Source organism: Ochotona curzoniae, unplaced genomic scaffold (genome assembly GCF_017591425.1).
Source record: "Ochotona curzoniae isolate NIBS_2020 unplaced genomic scaffold, NIBS_Ocur_1.0 contig_4105, whole genome shotgun sequence".
Classification (NCBI taxonomy): domain Eukaryota; kingdom Metazoa; phylum Chordata; class Mammalia; order Lagomorpha; family Ochotonidae; genus Ochotona; species Ochotona curzoniae.
In genome coordinates, this window is record NW_024466129.1 from 11575074 (window position 1) to 11591697 (window position 16624).

Sequence of the window (16624 nt, forward strand, 5' to 3'; positions counted from 1 at the left end):
GACATGATGAGAATCAGGCCAAAGGGTAGAAAGATGCTGGTATGGACAGTGGTTCCTTACGAACAACAAAACGACGCCACCTTCTAATACCTATATCTGATTTAGAGTAACCAATAAAGGCAAGATGTCTGTTGACAAGGAAGAAGTCCATTTTTGAGAAAAGGAAAAAAGGCATCATTTGTAGATAGTGACGTGGATGTTGCTAAAATACCTCCTCAAAGCCTTGTGTCATGTAAGCTAAGTATTCCCCACCCTGTCTTCGTGTTATTTAATGATCCAGAGAATAAGCCACAGCCTTCACCTCTCAGGTGATTAGAATCAAGGTCAATACCAAGGCCAGCCTGGAGGATGAGTGAGAAGCACAAATCCATGAGGTCCGACTGTGCCCTGTGACATCCAAAACACAGAATCATCCCCCGTTCTCTGAAGACCAAAAGCATCGTGGGGGACAAGGACAGAACTGCCTCCATCCTCTGAAGTGTCTGCGAAAAGTCAAAGCGTTCTGATCCCTTTGCTCTTCTCAGTTCTGTTTGTTCTTGAAGTGAAAACTCACTTTTTTATATAGCATGATATACATTTTAAGAAAAAAAAAAAAAAGATGTCTGGCTCCCAAATCTAGAATTCCTTCCCTGGTATTGTTCACAATAAGAACTGAGTTAATTAACCATCAAACAAGTTGTTAAATCTTAAACTTGTAAGGTTATAATATCAAATTATCTCCATTCCCATGCAATTTGAAGCTTATCTCTATAAATTTGACATTTAATTTTACTTATTTTACTTTCCCTATTGGATATCATTCACTTAACAAGTATTTGTTGGAAACCTATATTCTTCTCAACACTGAGCAATGGGCCATGGAAGATAAAAATGTGATAAAAAGCATTTTTTTTTTGTCCTTGAGCAGCTTACATTTGGTCTGCGAAATAAAGTTATTCAAAAGTGAAATGGTTGAATAATAAAACAAAGAGGTGTAAGATTAACGGCTGCCGTAAGTGAGACTGACAATACTTCAGCTATTTAAGGAAGGAAAGGTCATAGCGATTCTGCACAGGCAAGGAGAAGGAAGCAGTGCTTTGAAATTTTCCAGGGGTGAAACATTTTAGGAACTGTTATGAAAATGTCTTCCCTTCAAACAGAGGATTTAACCATGTAATATTCAAGAGTCTGTGCACTGCAAGAATTCGTAGCAGTATCACCATTCAGCTCTTATCTACCCCATGCCAGGCTGCTGGATACAGCGCCCAAAGTCCAGAGCATTGGTTCCTCAGTGGCTGTAGGGATGATCCTGGCTCCACTCTCCATCCAAATGTCTGCGAAGGTTATTTGAATTCATAAATGCCTTGTGACATTATCTCAAGGATCCAGCATTACATGCACTTCTCCTTAATGCAGAACCCTGGTCCTGCTTTTAAATTCCACTTGATAGATTATCCTGAAATGCTCTAACCTAATATTGCCAAGGCTGATGCAGAGCACCCTTCTAAATTGGATCTTTTGCAAGCAGTAATACACGGTTCCAGTCACAATTACATTAAGGAAGCTCTGAAGAGGAAGAAGACATGGTCCACTTTCATAGGACGAGGTGGGCCACCAGATCATGTGCTGTTGTCAACCATAAATTCAACTTTTTCTTACTTTAGTATTGGTGTAAGAAAGAGTCCTAGATCCTCACTGGCTTTTCTTGGTGGGGGGGCATTTGACATTCACTCCAGTGACTGGAGATACTGACTACAGTGTTACTGATGACAGTCACTGGCATAATAGGGACAATCGTGATTGTCAGATAAGATAACGCCAACTGAAATTAAGTGAGTCTCAGGAAATATCTCCTAAGGATTTGTAATGGCAGCTATAAAGAGCTTTGGAATCCATGGGAGCAGACACTGATGCCCACTTGAGGGCTAGCTTATTCATGTCAGTATTCCCTGCAAAAGGACACCCCTGCATTTTATCTGCAATTAAACATAGCTCTTGAGTAGATTTCCTAACCTCCTATTTGGCAAACTTTTCTTCCTTTTTAATTTTTAAATGAAAGTGTTTTTTTTTTAATCATACATTTTTTTTTTGTCACGGCACACATTTTTAATGAATTTCTTTAAAGATTTATTTAATTTTATTAGAAAGACAGATATACTAAGAAAAGGAGATGGAGAGAGAAAACTCTTCCAACTGCCGATTCACTCCCCAAGTGGCTGCAGCAGCTGGAGCTAAGCCAATCCGAAGCCAGGAGCCAGGAGCTTTTTCCAGGAATCCCACACAGGTGCAGGGTCCTACGGCTTGGGGTTGTCCTCTATTGCTTTCTCAGGCCACAAGCAGGGAGCTAGAAGCCAAGTGGAGCTGCCGGGATAGAAACCAGTGGCCATATGGGATCCCAGCATGTGCAAGGTGAGAACTTTAATCATTAGACTACTGTGCCAGGTCCTATGAAATTTTTTTTTTTGAGCTCCCTGTATGCATGAATTTCATTTTTTGACATTCAAATAAACTCATTTTAAATTCCATTTTCCATGAGCGTCCTAAAGTCTTCCCATGATGAATACTGCTGCGTTTGAGAATGTCCTGCTCTTAAAAGTAGGAAAAATGTCCTCAGTCTGACAAAGCTAAAATTACTTTGTGGGGAATTTATTATTTTTCAATCCTTTCTCATATGGAAGCATACACAAAAATATATTTTAGTCCTACTATTAATAGGTGATACATAAATACAGTCTTTCTAATCATATTTTTACTAATTTTCCCTATTAATGAGCTCTAATTTATCAAATTGTTTTCCTACAAACATGGAAGATATTTGTAGCTTTTAGATGCTGTTATGGATAATAGGGCTATGAATGCACTTTGTATGAAGATATAGCTTCTCTTGGAAAGGAATTTCTGGGCCAATATGAGGATATAGGAATATCTTTTTTGTTATTAGTGAACGATTTAATTTTGTTTCAAGAATGACTTTTCTCTAATACCGATATTCATAGAGCATGAGAAAGGCTTCTAAAAGTCTCCATTGCACATGATGTTTTCCTCATTTCCCCCATAACTCCACAATTGTGTTTGTACTTGTGAAGCTGCCGTATCGCCTGAGAGCCTGTTGGCAGCACGAAACAGCTTCCTTATTATTTCCCAATTCTGTTTCTTAACCATGATCATCAGGTAGCCCTGTGATATTATCTCATCCATTCAAGTTAATTACCAAAAACTCAACTTATTTACTTGAGTGCAAGTGAATATTAAAGTGATTTAGCCCCACAGAGCCATAAAATGATAACATATTGCATTAAATCTGAAGGGTACCCTTGGTGGAACCAGTAAATCATTAACCAAACTGTCTCCATCCATTCATTATTTGAGGACACATAAGGCGATTTCCATCCCTGCAATATTAATTTCTTGGCTACTGTCATGTACTTCAGTGCCCATGATGAATGTTTTTACAATGAATACCAAATTAACCCAAACTGATTAGGGGCTTTTATAAGTTATTAATGGGATGTCACTTCAGGCTGGTCCATGGGTATGACATTTCATTAAATACTCTCCTCTTGCTGGAAAGATCAATCTTTCTCTGCTCATTGGATCTGTCAATTTCAATAAAATGTTCCCTGCCCCCTTGGTTACTTACTATAAACCTAGGTGAGCAATAATGCCCTTGAGTAAGGCTGTGCTCTGGAGGAGGCAGCTCTTGCCATTCTATTTCTGATCAGTACCTTCGTGGCTGCTCGGTAATGAAAGGGCACTGCGGACCAGCTGGAGGTGCTAAGGCATGGGATGAGCAGGCTTCCAGGTAGCAAGAGAACAGTCTGGCTTTTTACAATGAACACGCTCTCTGCTCAATGAATACTTGCTGGGCAGAGTCAGAACAGGGGAATTGTCACCACCCCGACAATTGCCTTACATTTTTTTATAGTCTCTCAAATTTACAGAGAAGCAGGAGCTTTGAGAAACAGAACTTGATGCATGTTTTTGAGTAACAACCCTCAGAGTTGGAAGAGAGTAAGATGTGAGGCCTCCACAGCAGCCTAAGCTGGTAATGGACACTGGGCTAGCTCACTGTTAAACTCTTCGCATGCGCTCTCAAATTTGTCTGCTCACTTGAATTACTCAGGCTTAACGGTTACCCGAATCATCTTCTGTTAAATGCCAAACATTTAGTTCACTAAATGCTTGTTTTCTTTCTCATTCTTTTCTTTGAGAGTTTAGTTAAACTCATGGTAATAGAAATAATGTCGGCCGTTATTTATTGAGTACTTTCTTTATTGCAGGCTCCACAGCATGAACTTAAAATAGATGAACTTAATCCTGAGGGTAATATACCCTTTGTTTCCCAAGGAGACATGATTATTCCCATTGTACGGATGAGCAAGCAGTAACTGAGTTTTTAAATTAAAGTCGCACTGTTAGTGCTAAAATGATGACCTGAATCTGGGTCTTTTGACTTTAAGACTTCCATTATAAAGATACTTCAACAACAAAATGCAAAGCACATCTTTTTCCTCCTCAAGATCAAAATTAGAACCATCAGATTCTGAGAAGAGACTTGTGACATCACAGGGGTGTTTCCCAATGGGAGCTACAAGATGAAAATCCACACAGGGTCCTGGATTCCTGGATTCCCACTGTGGTACCCACCCTGCAGCTTTGTCCTGGTTTCACGCTGCTGTTGCAGTGCGCCCCAGGTAGCCCTTCCGTCTGTGTTTTGCTCTCTCAGTGGAATCTGATGATTTTCTTCATGCCCGCCCAGCTGTTTGCTGATGTCCACATCAGAGAGACTCATGGAGCAAGCGTATCATACTCCCTTTGATCTGTTACCTGCCTGCCCTTTTATTCCATCTAACCAAGCAGGTTGGGGCTTCACGAACAAGATCTTCAGCAAGTATCTTGGTTGAACTCCTGACATTTTGGTAGCATGAATTTTATGACTTTGGGTTAGTTTTAAAATTTCTTGTACTTTAGAGCAGAAGCCTGAATGTCATAAAGTGACCCAGTGGGAATGCAAAAATCTTCCAGCTCAAATTTTTCTGTATCCTTCACTAACTTAGAGAGAAAAAAAATGTGTCAAAATGCTATCCCAGGAGAGGCAAGTAGGAGCTCGATCATTTGCAAAGCCTGAGACTCTGTGAAGCAAGGCTCTTGATCCCTTTTGCTTTTGACAGAGGGAAATAATCATTGGTTGATGAGTTTCCGTCTAACAGGTCAGCTGTGATGGAACCACAATTGCTGTGTCACAGGTCAAGGACATGTACCCTCACTCACTAGAGAACACTGGTTTGGAAGATGAGAATGTTGAAGAACAGTTGCTGGAAAGCCAAGCTTGACAGATGGACATGAGGTGTTGGAGCAAGCCAACTATGGCTAAAGATGGCTTTGTTATGTCCCTGCGGAGACCAAACTTCATGGCGTTCATGTTTTGCTCAGAGAAGAACTGGCCTGAAAGGCACCACTTTTTAAGCAGTAGAGACGGACTGATTACATAGATATAAGCTTTGTCCCAGAAGGGGGCTTTGTGAGCCTCCTTTCAGGTGTTATCAAGTCCTCAGGGCTCAAGAGGGCCCAAGGGCCTTTGTTGGAAACAAAAAGAAAATCATACACACAGATCAATGGCCCATCACTTGGAACCTCTGCTGTCAGTAGCCCATGGAATTTTGGCAGCATAGATGGGCATGACAGCATGGAAGACATGGGAACTTGCAAGAGGGTCGAGGCCACAGCAAGTGATGGCAGATGTTGAATGTGTGTGTTTGGCACCCCGGGTGTTTTCCATTAGGAGCTGAAGCCAGTGAGAAAAGAGACCACCACATTTTTCTTAGAAATTTCCAGAATTTTACAGTGTGTAGAATACAACAGTGTTCAGAACAGAAAACAAATGAGTGAATAAATGAAACATGGAAATGTGCATACACAAGATAACTTGCCTTCAGGGACCTTCAGGTTCACCTGACCAACAAACCAGGGCACTCATCAACCACATCTGTCATTCTGGAGAGCCGAGGCATGGGGAAAATATCTGGGGTTCCCATGTACTTCCCCCTAGACCTTGTCAAGTGACCTACCATTTTAACTATTTTTGAGTATTTCCATAAAATGACTTAAATAAAAATTTCCTTAGCTCTTACAAATTATTGAGTCCAAGACCTATGCAGGAAAATCTTCGTAGAGTCTGAAAACTCATATAATCATTACAGTTCTGCAGGTCTGGCTTAAGTTCTCCTATTATGGTAAGCTATGTTTGTTTCTCCGACTCCAGGGAGACACAGAACAGCTGCTCACTGGCATTTACAACCGCAGCCTTGCATGCTCTGGGTGACTGTAAGTCTAAGCTCTGAAGCAAACCCTATGAGAATTCCTTAGTTTTCCTCTGATGTGGTTGCTATCGTCACCACCTGCTCCCTCTGGGGACAGTTTTCTCCAGAACACAGCTCCAGCTCCAGTCCCTGTAGGTTTCCTGGCTACTGTATATGCTCTCCATTTTTCACATTCTCATACTGTTGAAGCTCTCTCGCTGGACTTACTAAACATGCCTTCCAAAGCTGTTCATTTATCTCTATCATGGTAGTAAGCCAAGCAAAGAACAGTTCCAATTTCTTTGTCTTTCACATCCAGGTGTAGCAACAAAGATTCTAGCCTTGAATTCTTAATGTTGTGCTCTCTGCTGAAATTTCCAAGGCACTTGGTTCCAAATGATGCTATGGGAGAAACCTGCAGGTGTTTGCTCTGCTGGCACATTAACTGGGGCATCCAGAGGCAACTTTAATCCTGAGGATATGTCCTAACAGCAAAGAAGGTCACTACAGCTGCCCTAGCTTTGTTTTGATTGTCTCTAGTGCAAATGACCTATGAATAAAGGACATTCCTAAATCTTGAAATTTTACCACATTCTGGGTGAGCAATGACAGAACATCAAATGTTTGCACAAACTCATATGAAATGCAGGACTACATGAAAAGGCAAAGGCACAAAAACTCACGGGAGTTCTCCACTTAGCAAAGACTGATCAGAAGAGGATAAAGTTTTCAAAGCTACAGTATGGAACCAAAGTCTGAAATTACATATGCTTTGAGTGTAAATATGTATGTGAGTCACTTCTGATCGAAGTGAAAGGAAGAGAAAGCAAGGGAGCGCCCTTCTGCCAATATCTTGCATGTATTCTCTCTCTTAATCTTACTTAATCTGGACAGATCCATTTTCCTGCTTCTAGCCTCAGTGGACAACATCACATTCTCAATTGTTAGTGAATACGTTGGAATCTAGTTGGCTATTTCTCATGAGAATGACAACCGCAGACCCACACTGCCAAGGAAGCAGAGCCTAGAGGAAAAGAGTCCTCCCACGCCACAGTTCTTCCTCTGCTCTAATAGTGCTCAGCCACTCTGGCAGAATTCATGACCAAGGTCATGATCTGAAGGTATGAAAATAACTTGAAAAGGTAAGCACCACTAATTGGAGACCACATAGGGGCATTGGAAGGAAATGTCTTAACGCGCTCTGCGCGCCATATGCCAATTCTCAAAGACACATGGACCTCCTGGGCTGAAGACCCTGCTGAGCGCACACAGCCCAGGAGGCTGGGATACTCAGCAAACTCTTGGTGAACTTTAACTGCAGCTGGATTCTCTGTTCCCAGAGGAGGAGGATTACTCACTTCAGTCTGACTCATTATAATTAGAGTGAATTTACTTTAGGGAGCAATATTTACTTTTAAAAATATAATGGCGATGAGGGATTTCATGCTTGCCATTAATGAATGCATTAGTGTTTGCAGTGCCTGCTCCTGAGCTGCAGATTTCTTCTGCAGGTCGAGCAGCAAGGTAGTTCCAAACCCTGGAGTGGTGGCCTGGGATTGATATTTTTCCAGCTGAGGACAACCAAGAGAGCACATGATTGCTGATATTAGGGTCTGGAAATTATGGCATGCAGGACAAATCACCAGTGCTTGCTAAATAAAGTTTGATTGGAACACCATCATGTCATTTCTGCACAATCCATGGCTGCTTTTCTGCTCCAGTGGCAAAGATGGCTAGAAACTGTTGGGGCGGGCACCTTGGCTCACCTGACTAATCCTTCTCCTCTAAGTGCCGGCATCCCATATGGGCACTCTTTGAGCCCTGGCTGCTCCACTTCCAGTTCAGCTCCCTGCTTACAGCCTGGGAAGGCAGTGGAGGATGACCCTGCACCCATGAAGGATACCTGGAAGGATCTCCTGGCTCTTGGCCTTAGATCAGCTCAGCTCTGCTTGTTGAGACAATTTAGAGAGTGAACCAGTGGTGGGAAGAACTTTCTCTCTGGCTCTCTGTCAATCTGCTTTTTCAATAAAATAAATAAATCTTTTAAAAAAGGAAAATATTTGGTGACTCTTTATGTCATTCTCTCAACAGTGAATTATATATAGTACCCCATATACTCAGTACAACAAAGTACAGCAAAAATCCCAAAGTTTAAGCAAGCTGAATTTTGGTGCTTTTGGTAATATTAGCAATTACTACTAACTGAAGCTTCATTTCAGTAAAGTAGAAACGAATTCAAATTCTTTAGTCTTTTCCTGGTGTCTATTTCTAGATTCCAGTTATTTACCTTTAGCCAATTATTTTCCTCCTTGAGTGGCTTAGGACAATAAAAATAAGTTCACTAATTAATCAATCTGCTTCCACACTAATATTTTACTTCCACAAATATGCGGTAAGCTGCGGGCCCTGGACTGGGCACTTTAGAATATAAAGAGGAAAATAAGTAAGTTCTCGGACTGAAAGGCTATTTATTTAGCAAAGGATCCAAAATGGCTGTGTAGGGTGTAGCCACACAGACTCTGGGCTATGAAGTCAACAAATGAAGAACTACGCTTCCAGAGGTCAGACTGATGGAAACTACAGTAAAGAAGAAGGGTAAGAAAGGACTTTGTAACACAGGAGGAGGGAAGACAGAGACACTGCTACAGTCAGCAAGGTGGCACAGCCCTTTGCTAGCTCTGAGTCTGCGATTGACCACCTCAAGGCAGGAAGCACTTGCTGTGTGTGCCCTGCTGCTCATGGTTTTAAGCTGAGAGGGAAGTCCTCAGTCACTCAGTCACTTTTCCTTCAGCCTGGAGAACCAACGGGGTCCTGTGCATGGCCCAGTATGGAGTAGGGTCCTGAGCATGGCCCAGTATGGAGTAGGGTCCTGAGCATGGCCCAGTATGGAGTAGGGAAGCCGTTTTTCTTTCCTTTCCTTTCCTTCCCTCTGCTCCACACTCAGCAGAGAAGAGCTGCGCAGTGCCAAGGATGAAGAGCAGGTGTCCTATATCCTGCAACCGTGGGATATTTGGGGCATCTGTCCCAGGGCTACCTATGTTCAGGCGCTCCAAAGACAGTCAAGGGGATTCTCTTAGCTTCTGGAACCTACCACCAAAAGCAACCCATATAGATTTACTCCCACCTTGGAAGATCTGGGTGATGACCCCACTACACCATGCAACACCATTTTAGTTTAAAATTCATTCCAACATTCTCAGTGCCGTTAGATTCTACCCAACGGACACAGAGAACAACCTTACCTGCATTTCACCTATCTGGACTTACGCCAGCCAGAATAGAAGAAGCTCCTGTATACATTGTAGGTAACCTTCTGTTACCCAATAGGAAACAGGGTTTTACTTCAGGGCTTACTTAGTCCTAACAGCAAGTTACATACAAGGAACAAACAAATCAGGTTAACATCAGACTTCTCATTGGACATCCCACCAGCCAGAAAAGAGTGCGTTGATATATGCAAGGTATTAAGAGAAAAATTACTTTCAACCAAGATTATTATATCCAGAGAAGCTAGAGTAGACATTTTCCAGGAAAGAAAAAACAGAGAATTTACAACCTACAGATTAGCTGTATATGAAATTCTGAAGGGAGTCCTTCATTAGAAGTGAGCATGAGGGCCTGGAATGATGGCTCGGTGGCTAAATCCTCATTTTGTATGCACCAGGATCGCATATGGGGGTTAGTTTGTGTCCTGGCTGCTCTGCTTCACGTTCAGCTCCCTGCTAATGGCCTGGGAAGGCAAAAGAGGATGACCCAAAACCTTGGGATCCTGCACCCACGTGGGAGACCTGGAAGAAGCTCCTGGCTTCGGATCAGCTCAACCCTGGCCATTGTGGCAGCTTGAGGAGTGAACCAGAGTATGGAAGATCTTTCTGTCTGTCTTTCCTCTCTGTAAATCTGCCTTTCCAATAAAAATAAATAAATCTTTAAAAAATCAGTAAACATAAAACACACATCACCACTAAATTTAATAACAGAGCAGGCAGATTCATTATCCAATCAACAAAATGACAGGGCTTGGTTCTTATCAATATTAACCTGAAATGTAAATGGATTTAATTCACCAACCAAAAGACTTAGGTTGGATAAATGGATAAAAAAAACCATGCATGCCCTCTATATGCTGCATGGAAGAAACTCATTTCACAAAGATACACATAGACTCAAAGTGGAAAGTTTGGGGAAAACATACCAAGCCAATGGAAACAACAAGTTAAGGAAAATAGCTATCCTGGTATCAGATAAAAGAGATTTTCAATCAAAAGCTGTATAACAGGATGAGGGACATTGTATTTTGATAAAAGGTTCAATGCAGCAAGAAGATAATATTAATCACAAATATACACACACCCAAAACAAGATCACTCAGATGTATATAACAAATACTACTAGATCTAAAGAGAGAGATAGATTCCAATATAATAATAATGGGTGACTTCAACATCCCTTCATATCAGTAGATAGATTATACACACAGAACGTCAATCTACATACATTGGTGTTGAAACCTACTATCTGGCAAATGGACCAGGCTGGTGTTTACAGTGCATTTCACCTAACAGCCGCACCCTTCTCACCAACACATGGGATATTTTCTAGGGAAGATCACATAATAGGCCACAAATCAAGTCTCAGTAAATTTAAAAAGCCTGAAATCACAGCACGTACTTCTTCAGACCATAAAGTAAGGAAAGTGGAAGTCAACAGGAAATCATACATACGTGGAAATAAAACAACGTCGAAACTTAAAGAGATCAGAACTTTTTTGAAATGAATGAAAATACAGCAAATCAAAACCCATGGGATATAGCAAAAGCAAGATTAATAGAAAACTTTAGGGCCCAGCATGGTAGCCTAGTGGCTAAATGCTGACCTTGCACATGCCAGGATCCCATATGGGCACTGGTTTATGTATCAGCAGCTACACTTCCATCCAGCTCCCTGCTTGTGGTCTGGGAAAGCAGTAGAAGATGGCCCAAAGCCTTGGAATCCTGCACCCACATGGGAGACCCAGAAGCTCTAGGCTCCTGGCTTCAGCTTGGCTTAGTTCCACCTATTGTGGTCATTTTGGGAGTAAACCAATGGATGGAAACTCTTTCTTTCTGTCTCTCCCTCTCTTTGTAAATCTGATTTTCCAATAAAAACAACTAAATCTTTATTTTTTTAAAAAAGAGGGAATTCTATGGCATGAAATTAAAAAACAGAAATGTCTCAAATTAAACATCTGATGGTGCTTCTTAAAGACTTACAAAAATGATAACCAAACTAAACCCCAAATCAGCAGGAAAGTAGAAATAATAAGGATCAGAGCAAAAATCGATAAAATTGAAAACTAAAATAACACACAAAAGACCAAAAAGAAAAGATAGGCAAAAACTCTAGCTAGACTAACAAAGAAATAAAAAAAAAAAAACTCTCAAAAAAACAGATATTGCAACAAATGTCACTGAAATACAAAGTACAAAGAACTCTATGCTAATAAATTGGATAATCTGAAGGAAATGGATAAATTCCTTAATTTATCTAAATTATCAAGATTAATTCAAAAAAGGTAAGATAACCTAGACAGACTCATAAGAAGAAATTAGAAGACTCTTAATTACTGGTTCAATCAAGGAAAAGACCAGAGTATGATGGCTTCACTACTGAAATATAAAGGTATTCAAAGAGGAAGTCAGTCCAGTATTCTTCACACTATTGCAAACTATTGAACTGGAAGGAACTCTGCCAAATTCTTCTTATCAGGCCAGAATTATTTTGATGGCAAAACCAAAGACATGGGGCAAAAAGAAAATTACAGGCATATTCTTAATGAACATTAGTCCAAATAGTCTCAACAAGAAATTAGCAAATAAAATTCAACACCACATCAGAAAGATCATACATCATCACTAAAATGGGATTTACTTCAGAAATGCAAGGATGGTTCAATCTGTGCAAATCAGTAAGCATCAAAATCACATACGCAGAAAAAAAGGAAAAAAAGAAAAACATAGTTGTCTCAGTAGAGGCAGAGAAAGCATTTGAGAAGATTAAGTATCCTTCATGATAAAAGTCCTCCACAAATTATTGAAGGAATATGCCTCCAAAGTATAAAAGCTATATATTACAAACCAACAGCCAATGTCCTATTGATTGGGGAAGAGTTGAAAACATTTTCCCTCTTGAATAAGACTCCCAAGCATAAGCAACAAAAAGCAAAGCTAAACAAACGGGACTACATCAAACACAGAAGGTTTCGCACAGCAAAGGAAATTATCAATAAAGTGAAGAGATATCCAAAAAGATGGAAAGACATTGCAAACCAGCTATGTGATAAATGATTAATATTCAGAATATATCAGCAACTTAATTAGCCCAACAACAAGAAAAATGCCAATCCAGTTGAGAAATGGGTAAAGAATTTCAAAAGATTTATCAAAAGGAGAAAATCAAGTGGCCATATACATATAAAACATATATAAATATATATATTTATATACATGTAGTAAAAACGGTGGCAAGGAGGAAGCTGAACAGCCTTTATAAAGAACAATGTGGAGATTTCTTTTAAAATTATGAAGAGATTTGCCATATGATCCAGTCATCCGCTACTGGGTATGTATATTCTAAAGACTTGAACACAATCAATCAAAGAGATATCTGCTCCACTGTGTTTATGCCCGTGATACTCACAGTAGCCAAGACGTGGGATCACTCAAGGTGTCCACCACCAAGTGAATACAGAAAAAGTGCTATATATACACATGGAATAATATCAAGGTATAAAAAAGAATCAAATTCTGTCACTTGCAGCAAGATGAACGTCAGGGAAAGACGTTATGTGAGTGAAATACGCCAGAGCTAGAAGGACAATGTTGCATATTCTTTCTTATAAGTGAGAGCTAATATTAAAGAAGCAACTAATCTGTGGATCAGTACTGCTGTGAATACAGCTTTGTAAAACTGGGCTTTATACTTTTTCAACCCAGTTAAGAATGTTACAACACTGCAGTTTTAATGAACTGTGATTAGAATTCATTATGCGTGAAACGCTCAATTTCCCACTCAGTCGTTGCTTGTAGTCCTTTATGTACCCACTAAACTGTTTTTGCTTAGTTTTTTTATTTGTTTTTGCTTTTTTACTTAATAATTTTCTTGTGAAGTATTAAGTTTTTATTATACTATAAACTTAAAATATGTTATTTGAAAAACTAAAAAGAAAGACAGGGAAAAGGAAGGAGAGTGGGAGACAGAAAGAAAGGGAAATATTTCTAGAAGGGAATTTACAAATCACAGCAAAACTGTTCAAAAAGGCTAATTAAAATAAGTAGTAAAATAAATAATAAAATTCTTTTCTTGAAAAATGTTCATCTCTCTCATCCAGTTCTTCACAAGGTCGTTTGTTTTGCTGTTGCTGAGTTTCTGAAGTTATTTGTAAACCATGAAAGCTAAAAATTTGAAAAAAAAAAAGAGAAAAAGGAGAAAAAAAGAAAGAAGACAAACGCTCAAACGCTTACTCAACTCATAGAAAAATCCTGTTTTAAAATATATCTTACTATTAATACAAATATTTTCAAAAAATGGTTTCTAATATGGAAAAATAGTAAAATAAAATTTAGTCACAAGTCTTGAAACGTGTAGGTGTTTGTTCTACGATTATTTTTATTAAATTTCCATTTTGCCTGAAGAGTTGAAGCCTTTGAGAAAGGCAGGATGTGATGTCCTCACTGTGACCAAGTGATGGACTGGTGTCTGCTGAGCTTGTGTGTGATTTGACTGTATCTCCCACAGGTTCAGGTGCTGGTAGCCTGGGTCCCCCCGTGTGGTCCTGTAGAGTGGTGATGATACTTCCAAGAGGCGGGTCTACAGTAGGTGGTGGTGAGGTCATGAGGGCACTGGCTTCAGAACTTAATGCTGGACTTCACAGGAACACATGAAGTCCATGCTTCTGTTGCTGTCTCTGCTTGTCTGTCATGTTATGATGGAGCCATGACGGACCCTCAACAGGGGCCAACCACACAAGGACACCTGACCTTGGACTGCCAGTCTCCAGGACTGTGAGCTAACTAACCCTGTCTTCTTTATACAGTTCTTGGCTGCAGCTCTTTTGTCATAGCAGCAGGAAGTATGTTGGCACAGCATTCCTCTTCCACTGTCAGCTCTTCCTCACTCCCTCCTGCTAAAGGTATTTTGTGAAAAATTCATTGCTATGGGCCTAGGTAATTAGTTCAGGGTCATACGTTTGGAAGCCACATCTCCTCTGCTTACGTAATCCTTTCTGTCCACCTGTGGGTCAAATGGTGCTCACCCATCATCACGTGGAACCTGAGGACACGGTGCTCCATTGCTGTATAACTACTTCCCTCTCAAGCCCATGTTGGGGAGGGGCTCACTCTCTCGGTCGCTTGCCTCCTCTCGGGTTTCCTAGGTTGTATTTCAGTGCTACGCCTTGGCCTTTCATGTACCTGCTTTCTCTCTTGCTTCCTGCGGATGGACTCAGGGGACAAAGATGGCAATCTCTCTCCCTTACCCTTTTGCTTCCTGGCTCACTCTCTCTGAACATGGCCCCTGTATGTCTACATTCCTTACCCTCTGAATAAACCATGTCACTTTCTTAAGTTGTGTCACTGTCTCTGTTTAAAGTGCACCTAGGAATTAAATATTAGGCCCAATCCTATGCCACAGCAACATGATCAGTAATTCTGCAGCATTAGGGACACTTTGGTGATAGCTTAAATAGTTGGCTGTCCCATCTACTTGTTTCTTTAAACCAATGCATGATAATAGAATTTATATTCAACTAAGGAAATATAATTGTACTGTAGGGGAAAATATGGTAATGTTCACTCAAAAGATAGCACAGAGCCTAACCACAACAACCCTGGATAATCTTTTAGATGTGATCAGTTCATGCACTATTTTAGGGTAAAAGAGCGATAAAAACACAATGAATCTGTTAAATGCATCTTGACAATAGGATGCTGGACTCTCTGCCATTATCCACGCTTACAACGTCAGGATACAATTAAATAGCAGAATGATGGACGTAAGACAGATTGAAAAGTACTATACCATTGTAATGACATAGAGAAAACGAATGTGTGTGGTAGGGGTGGGTAGAGGGGAGAAGGGAAATCCTGGAGCCTATAGAACTTTATTATGGGATTATAAAATAAATTAAATAAAAAAGGAGGACTTGGCTCGGAAACTTAGTGGCTAAAGGCCTTGTCTTATAAAGCTTCAGGATCCCTTATGGATGCCGGTTCATATCCCAGATGCTTCACTTCCATTCCAGTTCCCTGCCTATGGCCTGGGAAAGAAATAAAGAATAGCTCAAAGTCTTGGGATCCTGCACTCACGTGGAAGACCTGGAAGAAGCTCCTGGCTCCTGACTTCGGATCAGTTCAGCTCCAGCCATTGTGGCCACTAGGGGAGTGAACCAGCAGATAGAAGATCTTTCTTTCTGTCTCTCCTTCTCTGTGTAAATCTGCCTTTCCAATAAAGATAAATAAATCTTAAAATAGAAAAAAGAAAAAAAAACACACAGCTTTAGTTAGCTTAAAGATACAAAAGAAAATGGTGGATTAAGTACAGCAACTAAGGAGATTTCGTATAAGAGACGATGCAATCTGTTGAAATAAAGCTCAGTTGAATCAAAGAACATCACAAGGTTGGAGATACAGATAATACCACAACAGGAATCTCCCCAAGACATCATGCTACTCAACTCCTTCATCTAACAGTTGAACCAGTGACCTGCAACCTCATAGTCAACCTAGCAGTTGGGTCAGTTAGTGAGTATCCAGGTTTGGAAAATTTCATCCTAGACCAATAGCTCAGGGTCATCGTGCCTAAAACCATCCATTTTCATTTCTAATTGGTTGAAACATGTCACATGTTATACTGCAAGTATTGTTGAAGATGTTGGATGTAAGGCTGAGAGCGCTCCACTAGCTATGCAGCATTTTGTATGTTGGTGTAAGCTTCCGAGGGCTCCGTAGCACCTAGCCCAGGGGACTCTCCACAGAGAGAGATCTGAGTTCCCAGAGCTGCTTTCCATGATTCTGTGACTCTGATGGTTTCCCACTGTAGCTCACTGAATGAAGTTCATCTCAGAGCTCACGGTAGATATGGATTCCAGACACGGAGCTGTAGTTGCGCTTCACTTTCAGAATATGAGATATCAGAAACAAAACATACGCTATTCCAATTCTAGCGATTTCTCCAACTAAGAACAAAATTCCTATTAAATTTCTTTTTAAAATAATAGAATATATATTCAGATACACTGGTATACTTACCCCAATTTATTTTGTGTATACATATACACACACACTCACATGTGTGCATGCTAAACACAGACC

The 16624-nt window shown here is 40.4% G+C and overlaps 1 protein-coding gene across 1 annotated transcript in view; it reads right to left on the bottom strand.

Moving 5' to 3' along the window:
* Positions 1–16624, bottom strand: part of DPP6 (dipeptidyl peptidase like 6) — a 768584-nt gene that overhangs the window by 214257 nt on the left and 537703 nt on the right. The window lies entirely within an intron of this gene.